Here is a 23574-nt window from a genome sequence, read left to right as displayed (position 1 = left end):
GAAACCGTCCAAAAAGTTTCTGGCACTATGGGAATAGAGCAACTACAATACTTTAGAATATTAGTTTCAAACAGTCGCCCTTTTTAAAATCCATAGCCATGAGAGGCAATATGTCTGGGAATCAGGACGCCTCAATTCTAGTTCTAGTTCTGCCGTGTGACCTTGGGCAAGACAGTTCACTTTTTGTCTGTGCCTTTGTTTCCCCTCCCTTTGTCTGTCTTATCTCTTTAAATTGCAGGGTCTTTGGGGCAAGGACTGTCTCTATTTGTTTGTATAGTGCCAAACAGAATGAGGCCTGAATCTCAGATGGCATCTAGAGGATTATTACCACAATACATTTTTTATAATGTAATTATTCTGTATGACTTGTTAAACACTGACAATACGATGTTTACTCTGCAATTCACAGATAAAGACCACCTTTGCCCCAAATGTTTGGAGGGCCACAACAGCTAAGAAAAGACATAGTGGATGATACAGAGCAGGTATTAACTTAGAAGTTTAAATGTTTTAGGGCTTCTTTTAAAAACTGTTTCACTTCTGGCTGTCATTCACATAGTTTAGATGAACACATTCAGAATGTATGTAACAATCCATATACTGACTTCATATTTCAGTCAAGATGTAACACCCTTCTTGAGTCAATATGTCTTCATGTTCACCTCAAAAGAGTCAATATCTGCTTTTTATGGCACCATGAGTCCAACTGTAAGATTAGACCATGCAGTAATTTATCAATTTTTCCATAAGAGTAGAAGATTCCTACTGTAGGTCCTGATCCAAAGCCTAGTGAAGTCAATGGGAGTTTTTCCATTGACTTCAGTGGGTTTTGGATCAGGCCCAGAATGTACTTTTGCTATTCTTCTAATTTTTTTACATTTATTGGAGGGAAAAGTCTTCCTTTTAATATTGACTTCTGGATCGAATTAGGAATGTTACTGCTGCTTCTCTTCTTATTTTATGATTGAAATGAATAAATATTTCTAATTCCAACGTGAGCTAGAAAAGCAGTTCAAATTTATCCTAAAATATTGTTTATAATAGTGTATCATAAGTTAAAAGTTTATAATAATTGATTTGTTAAAACAGTCTTTCTAACAATGGGCTAACAAAACTTTATTTAAAATATTTTTGTATTTTTGTTTTGCTTTTTTCCCCTCAGTGTGCTATGAACAATGTCATATGTAGTCTGATGACGTTATCGTTTCCACCCATTGCCACCAATATATCCTAAATTCTAGTATTCTCATTACATGACTGACGTATACAGTTTCTCTGAGATTGTACTGAGTGAATCAGTATTTCAGTCACCTTCTGGCACGATCCATTTGATAATTTAGTGGTGAGTAGCTCAGAGACGCTCATTTGTTCTCTTAATGGCAAGTGAGATGGTATTAGGAAAATAGTTACTACAGAAAAATGGAAGAAGTGCTCCAGAATATGGGTTCTATAAGAGAAAGTGTTCTTTTAAAGGTCTCATAAGGCTTATTATATATCACATATAATGTGCTACCATGTATTGTGTGTCAATACCCTCTAGTGGATGCACCAGCTTGCACGTATATCGCCCTGCATTAGCTGGCATACTAAACCCTAATAGAGTTTCCTTTATCTCTTGTGGCAGAGGCCTGTGATTTTGGAAATGAAGGTTCTGATTTCTATTTTCCATGCAACTACCCACATGGTTGAGTTGATGGCTATGGTGTCTATCTGTACACACACAGAAGGTCCAAAGCTGAGTATATAGAAAATTACTCAAAAAAATAAAGCACAAGAGTTTGAGCCCAATCTCACATACAATGTCACACCTTAAAACATACCCTTGACAAATCTATTATTGTACTGGCACATATATGTTTGTTAGTGGAGTTTTCCAAAATGTTATATACACACTAGTATGAACGAATATACATGAAGTTACAACTGAGCCTGAAAACTATCTAGAAATTTCTGCAGAGCTCTCTCTAAACAATGTTTACTCCTTTTTTATTTGCATGTCTAAAAGTATCACCTATTATTATAAAGTACCTATATGACTAAGTGTTAAGCTCAGAAATCATAGAACGGGAAGCTTCCATCTGACAGACCGTGAGTTAGACAGAAATTTCCATTGTCACTGGAGTGGAAGAATTAAATTGATCGTCTTGCATTGTTAACATTTCCTTCAGTTCCAAGACAAAAGTCCTTGTGAATAAATGGATATCCTGCAGGTTATATTTAACCATTAACTATCAACCAGTACAGGGGAAAACAGTACACATTGTACTGAACTATGAACAGCTGCTTGTCAGCTGTTTTAGAGCTGGGATTCTGCACAGAAATTACTGGGAATACCGCACATATTTCTAAAATTAGAAGCAGGATCTGAATAATGGTAAGATATTGTACTCCTGTTTCTAGGGAAATCCAGGTTGAGAAATTCAAGATCTTCAGCTTCAAACCTGTATGCAAGGCATTATGATGACAATTTACCTCGGTATTTGTTTGTAAGTGAGGGCCAGTTGAATTGAAGAAAGCTTCTGGCTTTGCCAAATGCTCCCAGTAAAACTTAAAACTGCCTTGAAAGTTCAATATTTTTGCAAAAAATGTGCAATGCAAATTATTTCTCTATATTAAGGTACAATCTAGAGGCAAACTGAGATCGGGGCCCCATTATGCCAGGCACTTTAAGAGAGTCCTTGTCCCAACAAGCTTACAAGGTAAGTAGCATCCAATTAAAACAAAAAACTCAAAATTCCTTCTCTTCTGTTCTTTTGCAAAATTTTACATTTGTACTGATGAAAACTTCACAAAATTGCATTAGTGGAAAGTCAAAACTTACTTTTTTCAAAACCATTTAAAAAGTGTTCCAGTTTCTTTAAAAGCTAACCTCATACTTAGGTTTTATGAAGCCATGTTGCACTTACAGCATTGCAAATCTATTATTTATATAGTGCCAAAAATGTCGGGTGCTTTACAGAGACTAAGAAAAGAAGGTCCCACCCCTGAATGGTTTTCAGTCTAGATAAATAGAATTCAGATAAAGGATGGGTTGTTATGCAGAAACGCAAAGTTATGGTTAAATTTAGCACCATCCTTTAAATTTCATGTCTGATTATACATTAAACCTGAGTGAACAATCTGTAACAAATAGCTTATCTGAAGATGCAAATTTCTTCTCACCCTGATGTGCTCCACAGACAGGCAAGATTATTATTTCTGCAAACTCACCCTGCAGTAAGATCAGATGAGTCTTTTTAACACCAAAATGGTAGTATAAAAAGGCTTGGCATGTGACTCTGTAAGGCAGAGCCAACTAGAGCATAGTTTCTCAACCTGTGGGTATGCAAGACACAGGCAGGGAGTACCCAGGGAAAAACAGAGTGAAGGGGAGGTGAGCTGGGGAAGCCAGGCAGCAGCAGCCCGCTTCCCACCCGGTCCCGGCTCCCAGGTGAGCTGAGCTCGCAGCTGGGTGGCAGCCACCTGCGCCCCACCTTTGAGCCAAGGGACAGCCTCCAGCGCCCCAGCTTGAAGATGGTCAGCAGCCGCCTGCCCACATCCCTGGGTCCCAGCCGGCATGGAAACCTCCTCTGTCCCAGCTTGCACTGGGTGTCAGTCACCCATCTCCTGGGCTGGCAGCCAGGTGGCAGCCGCCTGCAACTTGCTCAGGTGGCAGTCCCCCTCCCTGGCTCAAAGCCCAGTGCCCAGAAAACTTGTCAATTTCACGGCTCTATGACAGCCCCAGATTTTACCAGTTACCCTCTCTCTCTCTCTCTCTCTCTCTCTCTCTCTCTCACACACCTTCCCTGTCTCTCTCTCACCCCTTCCTCCTCTCAAATCTATGGCAAAAATTTGGCACGGCACTTTATATTCCCCAGCATTGGCATGCTGCTCAAAGCCTCCTAGCTTTGGCCAACATCACCGCTAGCCCAGGTATATACTTGAGTTGTGCACCTCTGGTGTAAAGGTGGTAGCCCAACCCACACTAGATCTGACATCTGTCATATCACGGATTTATATACTCAGCCCTTCTTCCAACATATGGCTCACATTAGTCTATAAATATAAAATCCCATGGAAAATTGAGTGTTGGGGTACTTATTAAAATTTTCAGAAGTTAGTGAGTACTTGCTTCTTAAAAGGTTGAGAAACACTGGACTAGAGTACATAGAGAGGTGTTCTGTCAGAAGAACACAGGAGAAGGTTTAAACAGAGGCTCAACTGTTCCTGTCCTTCAGTTAAGAATTAGAGTGGGTTAGAAAACATTTCTTTAAATTATGAAAAATTTCACAGAAGTTACTATTTTTTGTCAATTTCATTTCAACAAAAATGTTCCAACTACTTAGAACATGAAGGCCCAGATCCTCAAGGGCATTTAGGTGTCTAATTTGGTTTCAATGGGAGTTAGATATCTAATACCTTTGTGGATCTGGGCCTAACCCACTAACTATGCGTGTAGATTTGAAAGCAGTGAGGGATTCACCCCATTCACAGATGCTACATACATAGCAACAATACATAATAAAAAATAAGAATTTCACAAATAGATCACTGTTAACTTGTGTCAGATTTTTCTCCATACACAATAGTTGCTTCACATCACTTCTAATCAGATACTTGGCTAAAACTAAGGGAATGGATAAATAATGAAGCAGCAGACAAACACTCAAGATACAAAGAAAGCCACTGCACTGTGAACCACACAGAATCTGCAGTGTTAATAAAACTGACCACAGTAAAAGCTGTGGTTTAATCCGGTGCCTCAATGATCAAAACCAATTTGTAATAAAATTATCTATAATTAAAGGGCAAAATTCCCCAAGGAATATTTTCATTTTATCCCCTGGAAGCAGAAAACTTTTCAGAGCTAACCTCCATAATAATAATCTCTGATTGAATTAATAGCAAGTGACATTTAAGCAGCAAGGAAGAAAATAAATGCATAGAAGAACAGGGAAGGAATAGCATGAGATATCTCATTAATCTCTTATAGGTAATTATTATTGTTTTATTTATTATACACATTTCTAAGGCTTTAATAATTGTCACTGCTGTTGTTTTTGGTTGTTTTTATGGAAAAGTCCCATTAGCCAGGTTTGTTTTTTACTATATTATACATATTTATTATCAAATGTACACAACATATTATATAATATATATTGTTGAAGAGTGAAAAAAAAATATTTTTACTTCAGATTTATTTTTCCTCTAGCAAAGCGATAGTATAATAAGCTAAATATTCACTTTTTTCAAACAACATTTTTCTCTTAGTCTGAAACTTCACTTTGCCAGGTTTTTTTAACATCTTATAAACCCCTTAAAATAGGTAGTAATAATTACATTGAAACAACCTTGAATATACACTGTAGAGGGAGGATTGATAATGGGACATAGAGCATAGAGCATGCTACCCATCTGATGGCTATTTCATGGTCTATTTGAAATAAGATTGTAGCGTAATCCAATAGACAAATTTCCACATCACTGAACCACAGTTTGGCAATCTTATTGGCAATGTCAGTTTCAGGAGTGAGTGCCCTGAATCATCTAGGGTCTTTCCTTTGGACGGCAGTGAGCTTTGGAACAAGCCCCTACTGTTGGTTCCCAGATCATCGGCAGAGCAACCTGGAGAAACTTGCAGTCCATATTGTATCTAGTGTGGATAAACAAAGAACAATCAGTCTTTAGGGTTATCAATCTGGAGCACTGACGAGTCAGTCAGAATTCTTAGATACGAAAAAAGAAAACTGCTCAGAGTGATATTGACATCTATCCCCAAATGTTTTGGATCCTTTAACTACACATTTCAGAATGGCCTGACAGGAGAATTGAAAAGGGAGGTGGTGAAAGAGAAGCTAACAAAAGACAGGAAGTATAAAGGATAATTCAGAGGAATTATTTTGCATCTAAAATAATATTGAAGTAAAACAAACCACTCTCGATCTGCATTTCTGCTTCAGATACAGCACTTTGTAGCCCATGAATATGGACATGGCAAAAAGAATCTTTTCCTTCCTACATCCTGGCTGCAGACCCAAAATCAATACCAGTTGCCTAAGTAAAATCTCACCCTGACAGCACCTCCCTGCTGGCTATGCAACAATACTAATGGTCTTGTAGTGGTCTTTAGACAACACAGGGATGTCAATATAATTCTGTTCCACTTTTCTTGCTTGCCAACTTCCATCTGCAACCAATTCATAACTTTGGTTATGCATACCTTTGCACAAATAGGCCATCTCTCCACCTACACACTTAGCTGTCCCTTTCCTCACTCCAGCGCTTCTCTGATCACTAAGACAGCCTTTACAGTATGTCCCTCCAAAGCTACTTTACCTTTAATATTTCACTAAAATGCCAATGAAAACAGCTTTTTCCCCATGGGAGCGCAAAATCTTCTTTTCTTCTTCAACCACAATAGAAAAAACGTATTCCCATCAGACTAAACAAATAAGCAATAAAGTCAGAAAATCAGGGACATATATTGAGGACTTTTCAATTTTGCCCTCAGAATGTTTCAGAGAGATATTAGTTAACTCCTTAGGGGAAGTATTCCGGTTTATTTAAAAAAAAAAAAAAAAAAAGACAGCCAATCTACTAGAGAAAAAAAATAAAGCAAAACTGCCATGCATACATTTTGATAAAGGACTATACAAATAATTCTAAAGATTTATGCCTAAGAAATTCACATTTTGTAAGCAGATAGACAGATCTGTGCATGCAAACACAGAGCAGGGAAGTCACTCTTTAAAGTAACAAATCACATGCAGGCTTCAATTATGCTCTGCATTTTGGCACTTGTCTGTCAGTAGCATCCTTCGATAGAGATTGTGTGGTCTAGCACACCAAGCATGGGATTATAACCCTATGACCCTAAGAATCCATCAGTGACAGCTGGTGGAGGGCCCACTGTACTGTACCTTATATCAGGCCTGACACACTCACTGGACTCAAAATATTGCTGTCATAATATTTATCTATAAAGGTTATTGTGTGACGTATCACATGTAAGCTGATGACACGCAGGTCATTAATAGTATTGTGTGATGGCTGGATGGTATGAAAAGAGTTATGGCTGTATGCTGGAAACATGTACCTAAAATATGTTTTGGAGGCAGAGTTGATAAACGAGTTTGTCCTAGACAAAGAAACACGGTTTTGCCTATGTTTAAGGGGTCTATTAGCCCCTTACTGAAACTTAGTGGGTCTTTTTGGTTGGCCATCTCTGGAGGAAGCAGGACCCTGGATGGACAGCCCCCAGGGCCAGTGGAGAGAGGCCAACTCAGGTCAGCCTGATTGATAGGGCAGGCAGGCCAATGAGGAGCCAGGAGGGTGGAGGGAGCCCAGCCCTCCCTATGAGCTGGAGCTGCCTGCCTGGCCATGCCTGGGCAGAGCTGACCAGAGCTAAGGACAAAGGAGCCTGCCGCTGGAAGAGGAGCACAGAAAGCTGAATGGAGCCGAGCTGACCTGACCCATAGCAGCAGAGCCAGAGGGGCATCCCAGAGAGCCAAGCGCAGCTGCACTGAGCAGAGCGAGCTGGGGCAGGAGCCGTCTGGAGCTGGGTGTGAGGTGAGCAGCTGCGGAGAACAAAGGGGACTCTGGGAGTGTGTGGCTAATGGCAGAGCAGGGGTCTGACTCTGCATCCCTGCAGCGTAGTCAGGGCCTGGACAGTGGGCCTGCAACGTGTGACAGACTGTGAACCCCAGAGACACTGTTTGTGGTGCCCCGTGCCCGGGGCAGTGCTGGGTATTTTCCTTTAACCTTTCTCCTCTTTTCTTATTTTTTTATTTGATTTGATTGCTGTTTGTGTAATAAATTGTATTGCTTTGCATTGTATGCAGTGATCAGCGGGTCAGGGAAGCGCCCAGTGCAGAGTTAGTACCCCGGAGTGGGGACACCCTAGCACCTGCCCTAAGGGACCACGGCAAGATTGGGGGTTGAGCCCCAGGAATCCTGGGCCCAGCCTTGTCGGGGTTACAGGCACCCCACTACACAGGAGAATGGGAGGGGAGTCCTCGAGGTCAGGTGGGCCTCTGGGTAAAGAGAGTGGGAGAAAGGACTCAGATCCTTTTGCTAGCCAACTCTACCAGGGTAGTGTACAAGCAAGGAAAGTTCCCCACAATAGCGGGCCCATTCTCCTGCTTACATATGTCTCCAATGTAAATTGAGCGAGATGATGCCAGAGACAAAGGGTGGTTCATTTGCATCTGAGGTAAACACCAGTTGTCAGGAGTCTGAGGAAATAGCCTGGTGTCAGCAAACCAGAAGACATACCACAGTCTGAACCCAAGGGGATCATCTTGACTCTGGAGCAAAAACAATGAACTTTGGGTAGTATCAGGAGAAGCAAAAAGGCATTTTGTTATCCATCACTAAGGGAACAAAGAGGTCAGCACTCTTTGCATCTATGAACAGTGGATCCCCAGCTATGTGGGTTGGTTATGTTGAAAAGTAACTGTAGGTGAGAAAATAGCTTTAGATAAAGCTTGCAGCTTGCTAAGGTTATATGTGGACTCTCAGAAGCACTTCAGTCTTTTGTTTTATTCTTAACATTTTCTGTTTCTATTATCTCTGCTTCATATCACTTAAATCTCTGTTCTTTATTAATAAATGTATTCTTGTTTTATTGTAAATTCATCTCAGTGCTATTATTCTATAGTGAGGTGAGCATCTTCAGTTGAGCAAACAGGCTGGTGTGTACTTTGTCTCTGTAGAGCAGTGGACTTGGTAATTCTGTGGGCATCCACTGTCCGGGATAGGGTGCTGCAGAGAAACATTTTTTCAGGGTGCTTGGGAACTCCAAGTATACCAAGGTTAAAGGTTGGACTGGCATAGTCCCGAGGAATTTGTTCGGATGACTTACAGACTGGGATAGCAGGCATCTGTTGCACAGTATAGGACCAACAAATCTCTCTCACATTGAGGCAGAAGGGTAATAAGGTGACTTACAGTTATGGATGCCCTGAGAAAGCATTGCAGGGGCATAGATGGGGCAGGATTTACACACAGTTTGCTGGTTAGCTGGGATTCACACTTCAAGAACTAGTAAACTAGATTTTTAAGTGATTCACAGCCTGAGAAGTCTGGAAACAGTCAAAAAGGTTCCAATTTTGTTATTTTCTGTGTTTTTATGCCGGGTAAAGGAAATAGAACAAAGGCAAGTATAAAGGTGAGTAAGTAGAGAAAAGGCAGGATGAGCAAAGAAACATATGCTCGCCAAGAAGCGGTTAGGAGAGCTGTGTGCATAGTGAGATCTATCAGCAGCTGATCAGGAGAAATCGGAGCTAGCGGCCATTCTGCACTCTTATGCCATCAAGCAGAATGGGGGCCAGAAGGGATCTCCTTTTCCTCCTGCAGACTATGCAGGACACCAGGTAGATAGTTCCCCAGACAATGCAGCAGAGACACCAGCAATGGTGAGAGGTTCAGAGCTGTGGATGCTGGGGTAGAAAAGGCTTCTGGGAGGAGAGATGTATGGAGCTGAAAGCCAGGTGTCAGAGTGAGGAGGCAGAGCTGGAGTAACAGAAGCTAGCTGACCAGAACAAATGCAGGCACCTCAAACTGGAGAAGAGGGTCAATTCATACCCTGGGATCCAGCAGAAAGGATGTGATGGGGCATCTGTCTCACACTAACAGAGAAAAAGTTAATAGAGCCCTGGGGAGGCTGTGGAGAAAGCAGCCAATAGGCGAGGGGCTGTGAGGAGCAGCCAATCGTGGCCCACCAGGCCCATATAAAAAGAACAGCAGGGCACTGGGCAGAGCCCAGTCAGACACTGCCTGGAGTTCAAGGAAGAAAAACTGTGGCTGTAGCAGGCTGAGAGACCTGCAGCACCTTGGACAGAACAACTGCTAGCAGACAGCAGGGGAGTGCGAGTTGCGCGTGGCTGGCTGCAGAGACCTGGTAGATGCAGGCCCTGAGGAAAGTCAAAGAGGGTGCTGGGGCCATGGGGATGTGGCCTAGGGAGACACAGCACCTGTGAAAGGCATTGGAGGTGCAGTAGAAAGCTGTTAGCTACAGGGGCCTTGGTCTGGGCTGGGAGTAGTGGGTGGGCCTGGATCCCTCCTCCCTCCCACTTGCCACTGGGGAAGTGGCTGGACTAGGAGCTAACCCGTCACCCCAACGGGAGGAAAACACAGACAGTGACATGATCAGAGGGCCGAGCCACAAAGAGGATGCTCTGATTCCTGAGGCTGTGAGATGGGCTGCAGGCCAAATACAGTGATGGCGTGCAAGCTGTGGATGGCACTGCCAGCCTCGAGCTAATCCCCAAGACCGCCAGCCGGGCAGTGAGTGATGCACACCGTGACAAAGGACATAAGGGGGTGCCTGATCAGGAGCTAGCATGTGAACAGATGTGGGTGTGATGAATCCCATTGTTCTGCCTGAAGCCTGAGTCATTATGGACCCTAAAGGATGTTCTGAGATTCTGATTGTGGAAAGTTTTCTCTTGTTGCTTTCTGTAATGTTGTAACAGGGTTGAATACAAAGGGTCATGTACAGCCTACCATAACCAGGCTCAGTGGTTGAATGAGGTAAACCCTCGCCTGGGAAACTGAGTCAGTGCTGAGTATGTCTGCAGCCCCGCTAAGAGGTTCTGTGGCCCAAAAAGTGCTGGGTGTGGTGAGACACTGCCCCAGCTAGGTAAATAGCTGGGGGCCAGAACTCTCCTGGGAGAAGGGAAGACTCAGGATGGTAAGATATCGGATTTAAATGCCACTCACCAATGGAAAGTATATCCTTCAGCAGCAGAATGGTGCACAAAATTGTTTCCTATTATATGTCTCTCAACTTCGCTTTTCTCTGGGAGGCTCATTGTGTTGAAAAGGATTGGTCTGTTGGTTTGTGATCCAAGCTAATAAGAGACAAGCCCAAAATATAGTGATCATCTGTTCTTAGCAGCTGTCTAAACCCATAATCGAAATTGATCCCAGCTTGTAATTAAGTTCTCTGTGTGGGAGAAGGATGGTACAGTGGTTAGCGTGCTGGTCTGGGACCTGGATTCACTGTGGACTTCCCATATGATGCTGGATAAGTCATTTAATTTCTCTCTGGTCCAATTCCTTATCTGTAAAATGGGGATAATAGCACTTCCTTTCCTCACAGGAGTGTGAGGATAACTACAATATAGAGTGCAAGTCCTCCAGTACTATGGTATTGGGCATCATATAAGTACCGTCCAGGAGGTTATATACTATAATGATAGCACAGTATGTAAGTAGCAAATGTTTATGACCATGAAGCAGAAACCCCACAAAAGAATAGGGATACTCTGGGGCAGAGGAAGAAGGGGAAGAGGAGAGAATGAAATAATATATTAAGTCATCTCAAAAATGTCTCTCCTGGAAGCAGTCATGTATTCTTTGCAATTACTTTATTATGTAAATCTGGTTAAAAATAATTGAAGCATGATTTAAACACTAGTTCCCAAAAGCAAAATCACCCCCTTAGCACTCAGCAATGGAACTGTGCACCAACAAGTTCATACGGATCCTCAAGGGAAGGACTCCTCCCTTCAAATTCAAGTCCTTTCAAGTTCAGTCACAACTGTCTCCTACAACTGCTGAACTCACCACCTCTGCAGGGGATTCCTCCAACCCCAGCCTTGTATTGGGGAGGCCCACAGTGCATAGCTCCATAAGATTTACAGACCCTCTGCCCAGGCTCCCCAGGCCTGTCCTATCCCTATCCTGTGCAACAGAATGGAACCGATTCCCTCTGTGTTCAGAGCTTTCCACTGACATGGAGGGAGCACAATTTGCCACTGAAAGTAACACTGAAAATGTTTAAATAGGAATACTTAAACTGACTCATTCATTCCAGTCACAAACCCCTTCACCCTCCGTCTTCAACATCTTCATTCCAAATTGAAATGGAACCCTTTAAAGATTTGCAATAATAAGGTTATTTTTCCCCCATTTATCTATTTTTTTTTCCTTCTGCCACTGGTATTCCCAGTTTTTGCCAGGACTAGAGCAGATGTGCTGAGTCTTCCGTCCCCCGTCCGTCCCCCCCCCCCCCTCCCCGTCTCCGCCTGTGGCACACAATAGTTTACACTTCTGAGGGCTGTAATAGTTAGGTCTAATTTCAGTTTTGAGGTTTAGTATGTGGGTGTTGGATGATTTTTGTGGCCTGGGGTATATAAAAGATCAGGCTAGATCATTTGGTGGTCCCTTCTGGCCTTAAACTCTGTTCTATGTGCCCAATTTTTTCAGATTAAAGGGAGCTGGATAGTTCAGAAAAGGCTCAGGTAAGAAGATTACACTTTTTATGCTAATCCAGATTGAATCAGTACCTATAAAAACCTTTTGAGGGTCACCTCTCAGAAATGTGTAGATTTACTGGGTGCTCACTCAGGAAATCACCATTTGCTTTCAGGTAAGCATTTTAGGATTTAACCCATTGGATTTAACTGAATTAATGGCTGAGTAGAGGTGATGGGCCAGATTAGTTAGCTAGCACAAATCAAATTAGTTATGGCCAAAATACATCCAGAGTAACACTACTGATTTACACAGTTACTCTGAGTTTACACTGGACTAACTGAGATCAAGTTCTTTTGGTTCTACAGTAGATTTCAACCATTTATTTTAAGCCTTCCTGGAAACTCTGAGCCCTACATGTTTCTCCCAGGTATGACAGAACACTGTGGTGTTAATGCTGGTCCCAATCCTTGCTTCCAGAAGTCCACAGTGGTTCCACATACGATCGGGTACAAAATGTGAGGTAGGATCATTTACAGGTTTTCATGATGACTCTTTATTTGTTCTCTACCAGGCACTTTTGAGACCCCATAAATTAGCAATTTCAGATTACCAATGCCATGAGAAGATTTGAAAAGGTGTTTAAAAGCAAGGGGACTGGAAATTAAGATAAAAGTTTAGCTAAATTGAAGTTCAAGGAGATATGAGTACCCTGCAAAGAATACCAGAATGAACAAAGGTTACAGGAAGCTCAAGCATGTATTGAAAAGAAACTAGGAACCTCAAGAATTTTATTATCAGAAGCTAGGAAAAGTTGGGCATAAAGATTGTATTTGTGGTTTCTTATTACCTGGAAGCAGGGACTAGATACAAGTCAGCTATGAAAAAGATTTGGGGCTAAGCTTTTGGTTGGGTTTGGGGGTTTTGGAGGGGGGGGGGTGTTTGGGGTTTTTGGTTTTTGTTTTTTTTTTGGACAGCCTGCATTATTTTATTCTGGCATCTATAAAGGAAGAAACATATGTTTATATGAAACTATATATTAATTGTGATGAGAAAACATTCACACATGGATACCAGCTGTGAGTTAGCACTTCCACATAGAGTTATATGGTTATGACTTGTGTTTCCAAAACAAGAGTTATTCATCTTTAATGGGGAGCTTTAAAATGATTAGCATGTTATTATCAAGCCATTATCAAGGCTCAGGCCAAACTGATTTGGGAAAACTTTCTTCCCTTTCTATAACAGTCCTGGGGTGGGGCTCTAGGTCAGATTTCCAGGCCAAGGTCAGAACTTGTCAGGATTCCAGGTCCAGAGTGAGAGTCAGAGCCAAAGTTGATGCCAGCAGATCTCTGAAGTTGATGCCAGGAGCAAAGAAGCAGAGTCAGTGATTGTTGCTTGGACACTTCTTGGTATGCCCCATGGACTTATATGTGGACAAGGGGTCAATTGGGAGCCTCCAAGACAGCTGCCAATCAGGTTTCTCAGGCAGAACTTCTGAACATCTGCTGATTTGCTGGGAGCAACTGGGTTAGAGCTGCCACTGAGTGACTGTGTGACGGTGTCCATTACCTGGTGGGTCTGCTGCCCCGGGTGCAAGTTCTGCCAATCCTTATACATTGGGCCTGATACTGCAAGCTCCTGTGTACTCCAAATACCCACTGACTTCAGGGGGAGATAAGAACATTGTACTACACTGCTTCAGGCCCTTTTTAAGCTAAATCGAATACTTTTCCCCACACAAACTGACAGGAACAAATCCTCAGTTGGCAAAAATCATTTTACCACTGATGTCAATAGAGCTATTCTGATTTATACCAGCTGTAGATCTGGCCCTGAACTAGGACCTCTCCTGCTTTGAACATTAACTCAGGTTTTTCCCCCATTTAGTATATCTGATCCACATATTAGGGGAAAATAAATGTGTGATGGAACTGGGCATATGAGGAAAATCTCACAATCTTCAATAAGCGAAAGTATAGAGCTGGTGGGCGGGAAGGTAGGGAGAATATAACTGCTGGGAAAATTAAAATATTTCTGCCACTTTTACAAGAAGTAAGACATATTACAGTTTTTCCTTGAATTTTCACGGATCTGCATAGAAAACAAAGGGCAGTTTGAAAAGATGGAAAACTGCCTGTTCACTGTTTTTTAAAAGAAAAAAAAAAAGATTCACACCAAAAATGGTAAAATTCTTTGTGAAAATAGGACATTTGCTGATTTTTTTTTACCCTAGGCAAAATGTCACATCTGACATAACAGATAAGTACTAAAATTTCATTCTGCATAAGAATCAGGCAAATTCTGATGAAAAGCTCAGTGTTTCACACAAAAAATACTCACCAAGTTAAAGTTAGCATTGCTTTGCATAGTTGTATTGATCAAACAATTGTACAGTGTTCTGGGTTGTTCATCAGTGCTTTCTGCTGATTGGTGCTTACCATGACCAGACTGATTATTTGGAAAGTAAAGCTTTAACCTTAAGGATATGAGGAGACCAAATGATAAAGAAAACTTTATGAAGGATCTGCTAGACTCATGACTGATCAGTGGTACGGCTGTCTAATACAAAAAAGCACAGGTGTAGGGTATCAAGCAAAACACTCTAACTAATATTCTTCTAATTATGAGAAATAGCAGTACCAGGTAAATGGTTAGGCTAGCTCTCTAAACTATAGGCAATTCTTTAGAGAATCTTTCTTTTGTTCTCTTGGGGGTCCTGCTACTAAAATTAAGTAATAATGAGGCTCAAATATGAAGAACATAAAATTAAAGTAACTCCGAAGAAGAACAGTTCAGAAAATTCCAGATGGTAGTATTCCTAGTATAGAATCACTAAGTAGTAACACATGCCTCCTTTTGCCAACCAAAGGTGTACATGCCGCAGACACTACACCTCTGTGTGATGCGAGCAGAGCAGAACTCCGCTCATTCCCAGAGGTGGGAATGGGAGGATATTCTCTTGTAAAACTAAAAATCTGCTCATATGAGACTTGAAAAGCTCAATTTGTAACAACTGAATCCATACCTAGCAGCAACAACTCCAAGAATTGCAGAAGGTAAGACTACAAGCTGGGGAGATTTCTCTCCTAAGAAAACAGATCTCCCATTTAAAACTAGCCACACATAATATGAAGAGAAATAGCAGATAATAAAGTAGTTTCAAGTAATTCAGATAAGTTCAGAAAGCCGTGGCCTTTCAAAGGGATGAGTGGAAAAAATATACATGGTCTTTTGCTGGGCCTGACCTAGGTGTGCAGTTCCCTTGACCCATACCTTCAAGTCAGGACTGCACATGTACATATAGGTGTGAATGGCATGAAACAAACATGTATATAACACATCGGGGTATTGTATGGCTTTGCAAGAAAATTTGGGTCAAAATGTACTAAGCAACATCATCTAGTAGACCAAAGTCTACTAGAGTGATAATTTTGAGATAGTAGAAGTTTTTAATTTTATAATGGCCGACAAAGGTATCGAGCTTATTAAATGTAACCTGAGATCAAATCAAAATTGCTTCTCTGACACTCCTGACTCTATTTGATCTGAGGAACCAGGAAAAATAACCTGAGACTTCAACCCCATGACTTACCCGAGGTCATTACCTCTAGCCTGAACCTTAAACTGCTAAGTGAAAAACATTGTCTCTAAATCTTTGACTTCCAGATAGTGCAAAGCTGTGTGTCCAACTCTGGCAAAAGTTGTGTGTATGCAAATAATTTCTGACTGGGCTCTGAATGTTAACAGAAGTAGCTCAAACTTAGAAAAGGTTGGGGGGGGGTTTCATACTTTTCTCATAACCGTATTCAAAACCATCATTTAGAGCAAAGAAGCTGCATTTACCTCTGAGCAATAAATCAAAGCCAATTAAAGAGGCTGTTGCCTGAGCTCAGGCACTGAAACACAAACAGGATTGTGGAGTGAGGCGATATCTTGAGGAGCCAAGTATGTATTCAATTATTCAATTATCAGTCAACGTAGTAGAAGCAACAGACCACTGGAGGGAGAACTACTTTAATATTCCTCCCACAGCAAAGGACAAGAAGGAAATATTAACAATTCAGGATACCTAACAGAAAAGCAGAGTAGGCCAAAAAAAAACCATTGGGCATTGGTTATGTTGAGGTGATATAAAATGTGTTTAAATTGTAGCTACAAAGTTCAGATGCAAACTTTCCAAAAGTGGTTCCAGCTCATCTGTAATTTCAAGTCTGCTATCCTATGTGGAAAAATTGAGGAAATGTCTTGAACTGTTGTTGGTCATTAGACGTGGGGCTGAATTTGAATAGCAAATCCAAACCCCACAACTTCAAACTGTAGTGATGTTTTTACTCAGAGTTCTACACTGCAGCTCCTAAATGGGCCTAATCAGATCTGAATGCCCCCCAAATTTTGAGTACTTTTATATTCAGTCCTGGATTGGAATCTCCATGGGCTGAACATATAACTATTACTGTAGGTTTCAATATTATGGAACTATCACATAGTCACCAAAGAACAGAATTATAGTATACTAATATTTTAGATGATTCGAGTGGAAAGTTTATCTTTTTAGCGGTTTTCCCCATTTCTACATATTTACAATAATTGCTTTTACTCAGAGCTCACCCTAGACAAAATGGCAGCCCAGGCCAGGAGCGGCTTTGGTGCCACTCCAAGCATATATTTTCACAATTACACAATAAAACAAACAAGGTTCACAATATTGCAACTGGGCTTTCACTTCACTTCAATCTTATATCTCACTGACTGACTAATGACGCCCTGCCCCTTATATTCTAGGAGATTCAAGGAAAATGTAGTTCTCAAAGTCTGGAAGGTGCCACAAGATTCTACAAAGATCCAGAAAAATCTAGGAGATTAATGAAAAATGAATCCATATACGGACTACAAAATGAGAATATTTTAAATGTTTTTCCCTTTTGTCACTAACAATAAAAACAGCCCCCTGAGACTGGCATCCCTCAAGCCTGGGCTGCCTGCCCTTAAGTCTGACCCGACTTTTATTCATTCGTATTTAAATTAATCACTTAATGTTTTCTTCACAATAACTAGGCACAGAGGGCCTGCTTCTCCACTATGTTACCTTAAGTTTTACATCAGTGGAACTCAATTAACTGCAAAGCAGTTACCAGTGTAAAATGTATATAAAATCGGTGTAATATACTGGAGGATCAAGCCCTCCACCTCTATTCTGAATAGGTCAACAACTTCAGTTCCAAGTTTTCCATAATTAAATATGGGCAGTGAGGAATGAACATTTTCCCTTGTCTGTCATTTAGCCTCTGTCAAGATCTAGCAAAAAAAAATTCATTTTTCAATTAAAAGCCTTTCAAAGTTAATGGAAAATTTTTGTAATATTTCTTGATTGAACTGAAAAAAATTTCACTTTATTTTGGTTTTCAGGTTTTTTCTCCTCCTTCCTTTCCCCAGCAACCATCCCATTTTCCAATGGAAATAAAAGGGAGAGAAAGAGGGAAAGCCACCAAAATGAGACACTTTTTCTATGAAACTAAACAAAAATGTTCAGTTCGATTTGTTTGAAACTTCCGTGGAATTCGTTGAATCCAAATGAACTTCCTTCATTCCTTTCAAAACTTTTCACTGAAAGTATTATATTTGTGAACTAGCCCTACAGTATCAACTATACTGTTGATACTGGATATTGATACAACTCAAATTGCACTAAACCTCCATCAAACACAGAATGCCATCTTGATTTTGAGCTGATCAACATTAGTGATGATGCTACAAAACTTCCATGCAACATCTAGGGCCAGACTACGGCTGGCTTTTGTGTGGGTGCATAGGAGGATGGACACAAATAGTCATCCTTCATTCAAGCCCCACACAAGGGCCAGTCACAGCCACAGTCTCTACAGTTAGTGGAGCATAGGGATTGCTTCCTTCATGTGCCTCGTGGGTATACATCAGAGTTGAAGAGGAGAAGAGAATGTCACCCTGCCTATACCACAATAGAAGGAGCAGGTTGTATCGTCTTGTAGGCTGATGCAGCCGGTACATCCCATCTATGCACCATGTGGGTAGGAGAAGCTTTGTATTCAAGGCAGCAATTGTCTCGTACAGTCTAGTCTCAATTGCCCACTGGATATTTTTCCTTTCAGTGATTTGCCTTTTTAAGAAAATGCATGTTTCCAGTAGAATGTGTTGCTTCCCTGGCTGCTGGCCATCATTGTGACTTAAATCAGCCATTATAGAAGTAAAAATAATAACCCCTGTCTCCTTAAGAACCATTATAGACTATTTCCTCACTTAGGCTTCCCGTTAAAAGATCTTGACTATCTCAAGAGAAATTATCTGATGCCTGATAGTCAAAATAACAAGCATTAGGACTGACTATCAATCAAACAAAAGCAAAACTGAATCTAGAGCCAAACTGACAAAAATTGATTGTATTATCCACTTTCCAGTAGAACTGGAAATCAATATTCCCTTTTTTGCTTCCTTATTTGTAAACAAGGTTCTAAGTTTGTCAGCACTGATCTAAGAACATGGGGACTTGTTGGCAACTTCTACTGTAGAACCAAGATAGGGAATAAAACAATTTTTATTTATACATAGAAAGGAGGTAAATACAGGCTATAATTTTTCTCATTTATGTCTTTGAAATAGAATTATGAATTTAAATGGTAAAAATGCGTATTGCACACTATGCAAGTCTACTATAGAAATCCAATAACTATACTTTCAAGCCCTCTTGGAAGTGTTTGAAAACCTCACCCTAGGGATGCACAACTCTCCAGAAGATACTAGTGCAAGATGGATAGCAAAATGAGTAAATGCACTAGTGCAACATTATTTCATTCCACCTTGTGCATATGCATTATGGAAAATGTTGGCTGAAACAAATTTCCAATAGTATGAAAAAATTTCTAACTTCTGTATTTTCCAAAAACTTGAAACTTCTTGTGGAACAGGACGTCAACAATATTGTTTCAGAAATAATTTTAAAAAAATTCCTGTGAGAATGTTGCTGGTGAGTCCAGAAGCCATGGGAGCCCCAGTTCCATGTCAGCCCGCTAGTGGGCTACAGAGGATCCAGGAAACCAGAAGCCCACCATGTGGAAGCTCTGTGCAAATGGGAAGGGAGACAGAAGGATAGGAGAGGGAGGGGAGGCTCAGAGGCTCAGTAGGGAGAGGGACAGCCAGAAAGTCTCAGTGTAGCTTCCTACACTTAGTTGCACTTTTTTTCAGGATAGGGTCACATGTCCCCATGGATGCACTGGAGGAGCACCCGATGTGTTGGGGGACTCTACCAAGCTCGCCCATGCAATGGTTTGGCTACACCTGGAGTCTACCAAGCACATCACTTCAGCTCCATTGACCCATACCAGCAGCATCTTGCCTGGCCCCACCTATGAGCTCTGGTGCTTGCTATCCATAGCTACAGTCAATTAAGGTGCACTCCTGCCTAAAATGCCCTTCCTGTCCACACTCAAAAGAGTTCCCCTTTGGGGTCATGGTTGGTTGGCTCACCCCCCAGAGCCATGAGACCTCCTGGTGGGATGTACCTCCCTCCTTGGGACCCCTGTCCCCTCTCCATTCTGCCTCACTACCTGGGTCCCACCTTAGGGGTGGGGGCAACCTAAAGGGGGAAAGCCAGTTCAGCTGCCCCTCCTAGCATGGCTCTTGCTAGGGGTCGGTATCCTGGTTCTGGAGGCCCTGTATTCGGTGTCTTCAAGGCTGGATTATCAGCTGCCACATAGATCACAGCCTCGGCCAGGGCTGATGGTCAATGGCATTTCACCCACTCCTTCCCACCAGCCAGAAGAAGCTGGATGAACTGCTCCAACATGATAGCCTCTGGCACCTGTACTCCAGTCTGCATCTCGGGATCCAACCAGCACCAACACAGTTCCTTTAGGCATTGGGTCACCACCTGGGGTTGGGTTCCTGGTGGGTATCTCTTCTTTCTGAACAACTGGCAGAACATCTTGGGGTTGATGTCCAGGTACTGAAGGATGGCTGCCTTCATCTTGCTGTAGTCAGGCACCTCTAGGGGCCCAAGCACCAATATGCATCAGGTGCTGGTTCCATCAAATATGGGGCTATCATGGTGACTCAGTGCTCCTGTGACCAACGTGCCATGGTGGCCACCTGTTCAAAAGTGACCAGAAAGGCATCTGAGTCATCTCCGGGGCCCATTTCCATGACCCAGTTGGGCAACCTGGTGGGAAGGATCATCCCAAGTGTCCAGGCACCATGGAATTAGATGCCTCCTGGGGCTACACGAGTGCTACCACCTGCTGAATAAGGCATTCTTGTTGCACCTGGTGCTGCGTTGCCAGTTCCCAGAGTAGCTGTTGCTGCTGCTGGGCCACTTGTTCCCGCTGGACTGCAATTGTTGTAGTAGTTGACATTGCTGTTGCTAGGTTGCCTGCTGTTGCTGGCTCTTCACCATCCATTTCAGTAACTTTTCTGTATCCATGGCTTCCTTTGGGTCAGGTTAACCATTACATGCCTGTCCCTTTACCAGGACTTAGTCACTGCCCACATTCTCCTTCAGCCCAGAGATGTCCTTTAACCCCTAGTTCACCAGTGTGAAGAACATCCCATCATGTTGCCTCAGCTCCCCATCTGTAAAATGGGAATACTATCCTCTCACTTCACAGGAGTATTGTGAAGGTTAATTAATGTTGTAAGTACTCAGATACTATAGTGATGAATATCCTAGGAAAGTCCATGAGGGAAATAAATTAGGCATGGGGAGGCCAGGCAGTGAACAATGAGGATAAAACAAAATATTCAGTAGTTGCATATTCAGAGAGCACCATCTATCCTGTGCACTGAATGAGGCTGGAATCCTGGGGACGGGGGGAGGGGAGGAATAGTATGGGATCATGTAATTAAATTCTATATGGTAAGGCTTGGAAGGATTCCAGTTTTGTTGATAAACATTGGTAAATGTCAATTTCACCATACACACAGGAACCAACAAAATATTTCCATCAAAAATAACTGAAATTTACAGATAGGCAAAGTAAGAAAATGCTGCTTGAGAACTTACTGGGGTTTGATTTAATGATATTTACTTTATGTATTTTGACATGCAAAGTTTTGTATTATAAGGTTTTAACTCTTTGAATCTCAACGTTTGTCATTATTGTCTCAACCGCCCATAGCTTCACTAACTGTAAACATTTATTTTGATAAAAATAAAAAATGCTTAAAAATAAACATCAGTGTTATCCATCAAAACTATAAAAAAAAACCAAAAAGACAAAGAAATAAATCAACCCTCTGAATTCTGCCAGTCCTAACCATATACCCAATGGGGCTGAATTAAGGCTGCATGGGAGGCGGAAGAGGGAGCAGCCAATTACTATTTTCACAAGAGGCGAGGGGTAGCAGAAAGAGTCCAACAGCCCCAAGTGCCTCTGCTCCCTCTTCTGCACTCCAATCTTGTGAAAAATAGGCCAATGCCTATTCATCACCCGTGCCGCTCCTCCTCTCTAATGCTGTAATAGCAGAGCTGGAAAGGGAGGATGTGAAGAACCCCTTGAGATGCTCTTCACCCAGTCCTCTGAAGGGTGGAGAACCATATCTCCAAGAGGAGCAGAGGGCACTGATGAACAAGCCACAGATATTGGTCTGAGGGTCAAGGAAGCAGCAGACTTACTGGTTATTGATATGGGGATGGGGACTGGAACAGATGTGAGTGCCTTGGAGCACATAATTAACTGAGTTGGGACTGGAGAGACATAGCTGATGTGGGGGCTGGGGCAGAAAGTTAACTGATAGTGGTGTGGTAGCAAAAATCATATTTCACTATAAATTGTCAGCACTAATTGTCACACAGACTGGGAACGAAAAGTTCAAAAATCAGACAGCTCAAATTTAATTTTTTTTTTTAAATCATGATTTTTTTTGTGGGATGACTCATGATTTCTGAATTTTTAGGCTTGGCAATACTGCCATTGGCATAAGCGGGTACAACTCCACTGACTTCAAAGAAGTGGCATCAAATTATATCAACACTGAATGTGGTCCATAGACTCCACAGACTAATAAATTCAAGTGAACTGTAGAGATCATCACAATAATATCGTTTGCAATACAGCGTCTTTGTCCTCCCAAAGGCTCTGCATATTGCCACAAGGCTGAAAGGGCTTTGTAGTTGCTGCTATGTCCATTGTCACTGGGAAACTGTTTAGCAAAACACCTTGCCTTGGTTTGTTTCACTGCTGCTGAATGCAAGCCTGGATTCAGCAAACCTAGGGCATCACTGAACATTCTAGTACTAGCAAAAGCCTCCAATGGCCAACTCTTTTTTTGCCTCAGAAATTGTTCCCATTAAAGGAACTAGTGATTGGTGAATCTCTAAAGGTTCAGAGTTCACATTCAGTTTGGATAAGCCTCTCAAATTCTGGATGTTTCTTGAAATTACCCTGTCCTCCCAGAATCTCTCAGACAGGAACAGATTTCCATATGAAGTTTCTAATCTCAACTTCATTGTTCTAGCTCAAAATACGCAGTTTTAACAGTTTACCTTAATATTTTAGCCCTTCAGAATTGATCACTTCTGGAAAGTGGAATAAAAGATACTTTCTGAGCATTTCAAGACTTTTAACTAGTATTGTTTCATATTTGACTCTAGAAACAGGATGTGGTTCAGGGGGATTCCTTGTTTTTCTGAATCAGTTCAACCATGCCTAAGGAGATACAAGAACAAGTAATTTTCTTAGGCTTCTGCTTTCTTTTACAGACACTCAAGTTAGAGCTACACAAATTTCAGAAATCCCACAAGGTACAGAAACAAGCTTGTTTTTTTGTCTTGCTTAAAAAAATTAAACGCCAAAAAAGCTTGCCATCTTGTGGAGACGTTGATTAAAGTCATTACAGACTTATCCTCTCACTATTACTCAGTCTCCCTGATGTTCAAGGGGGGGGGGGGAAGAATCACTTACATGCTGTTTGGGTCTCCCTGCAGCACTCCTCCCTATTCTCTGTCTGTTGCTTAAAGGGAAAAGACACTTTAAAGAGCCTAAAAGGCACTTTAAAGAGACTAACTTTCAGGGAAATATGAGCAACTAGCCATGGTTATACACAAACACACAACTAAAATCTTTTGCATGTGGAGATCATGCTGAAGTAACCTCCCAGTCCCAGGTCCCACACCAGTTCATTAACTCTCCAGTTCATATAGAAAATCACAAGGAGTAAATTCAGAATGGTTTTCATTTACATGAATGAAAAAATTCCTTTGTTTGCTCAAGCACAAGCTCTCAGGATCACAGTGAGGAGTTGTTCATTGCCAGTTAATATAGAACATTTAGGATTGTCTATAAATTCTTGTCAGCTCACCACCTCTTTGTTTTTTGTTGTTGTTGTTTGTTATGCAAAGCTGGTCAAAAAACAGAATTTCCATCC

General features: G+C 41.6%; 1 long non-coding RNA gene across 1 annotated transcript in view; it reads right to left on the bottom strand.

The window, feature by feature from the left end:
• Nucleotides 1–4953: 4953 nt before the first annotated feature.
• Nucleotides 4954–23574, bottom strand: part of LOC137146822 (uncharacterized) — an 81425-nt gene continuing 62804 nt past the window's right edge. The window contains exon 3 of the long non-coding RNA XR_010918059.1: nucleotides 4954–5632. This is a non-coding gene — a long non-coding RNA (uncharacterized lncRNA). The remainder of the gene's footprint in view (nucleotides 5633–23574) is intronic.

Source organism: Emydura macquarii, unplaced genomic scaffold, assembly GCF_026122565.2.
Source record: "Emydura macquarii macquarii isolate MOO-44397 ecotype Brisbane River unplaced genomic scaffold, CSIRO-AGI_Emac_v2 contig_480, whole genome shotgun sequence".
In the NCBI taxonomy this organism is placed as follows: Eukaryota; Metazoa; Chordata; order Testudines; family Chelidae; genus Emydura; species Emydura macquarii.
Note: the sequence above shows the minus strand (reverse complement) of the source record. Positions and strands in the feature narration are given on the sequence as shown.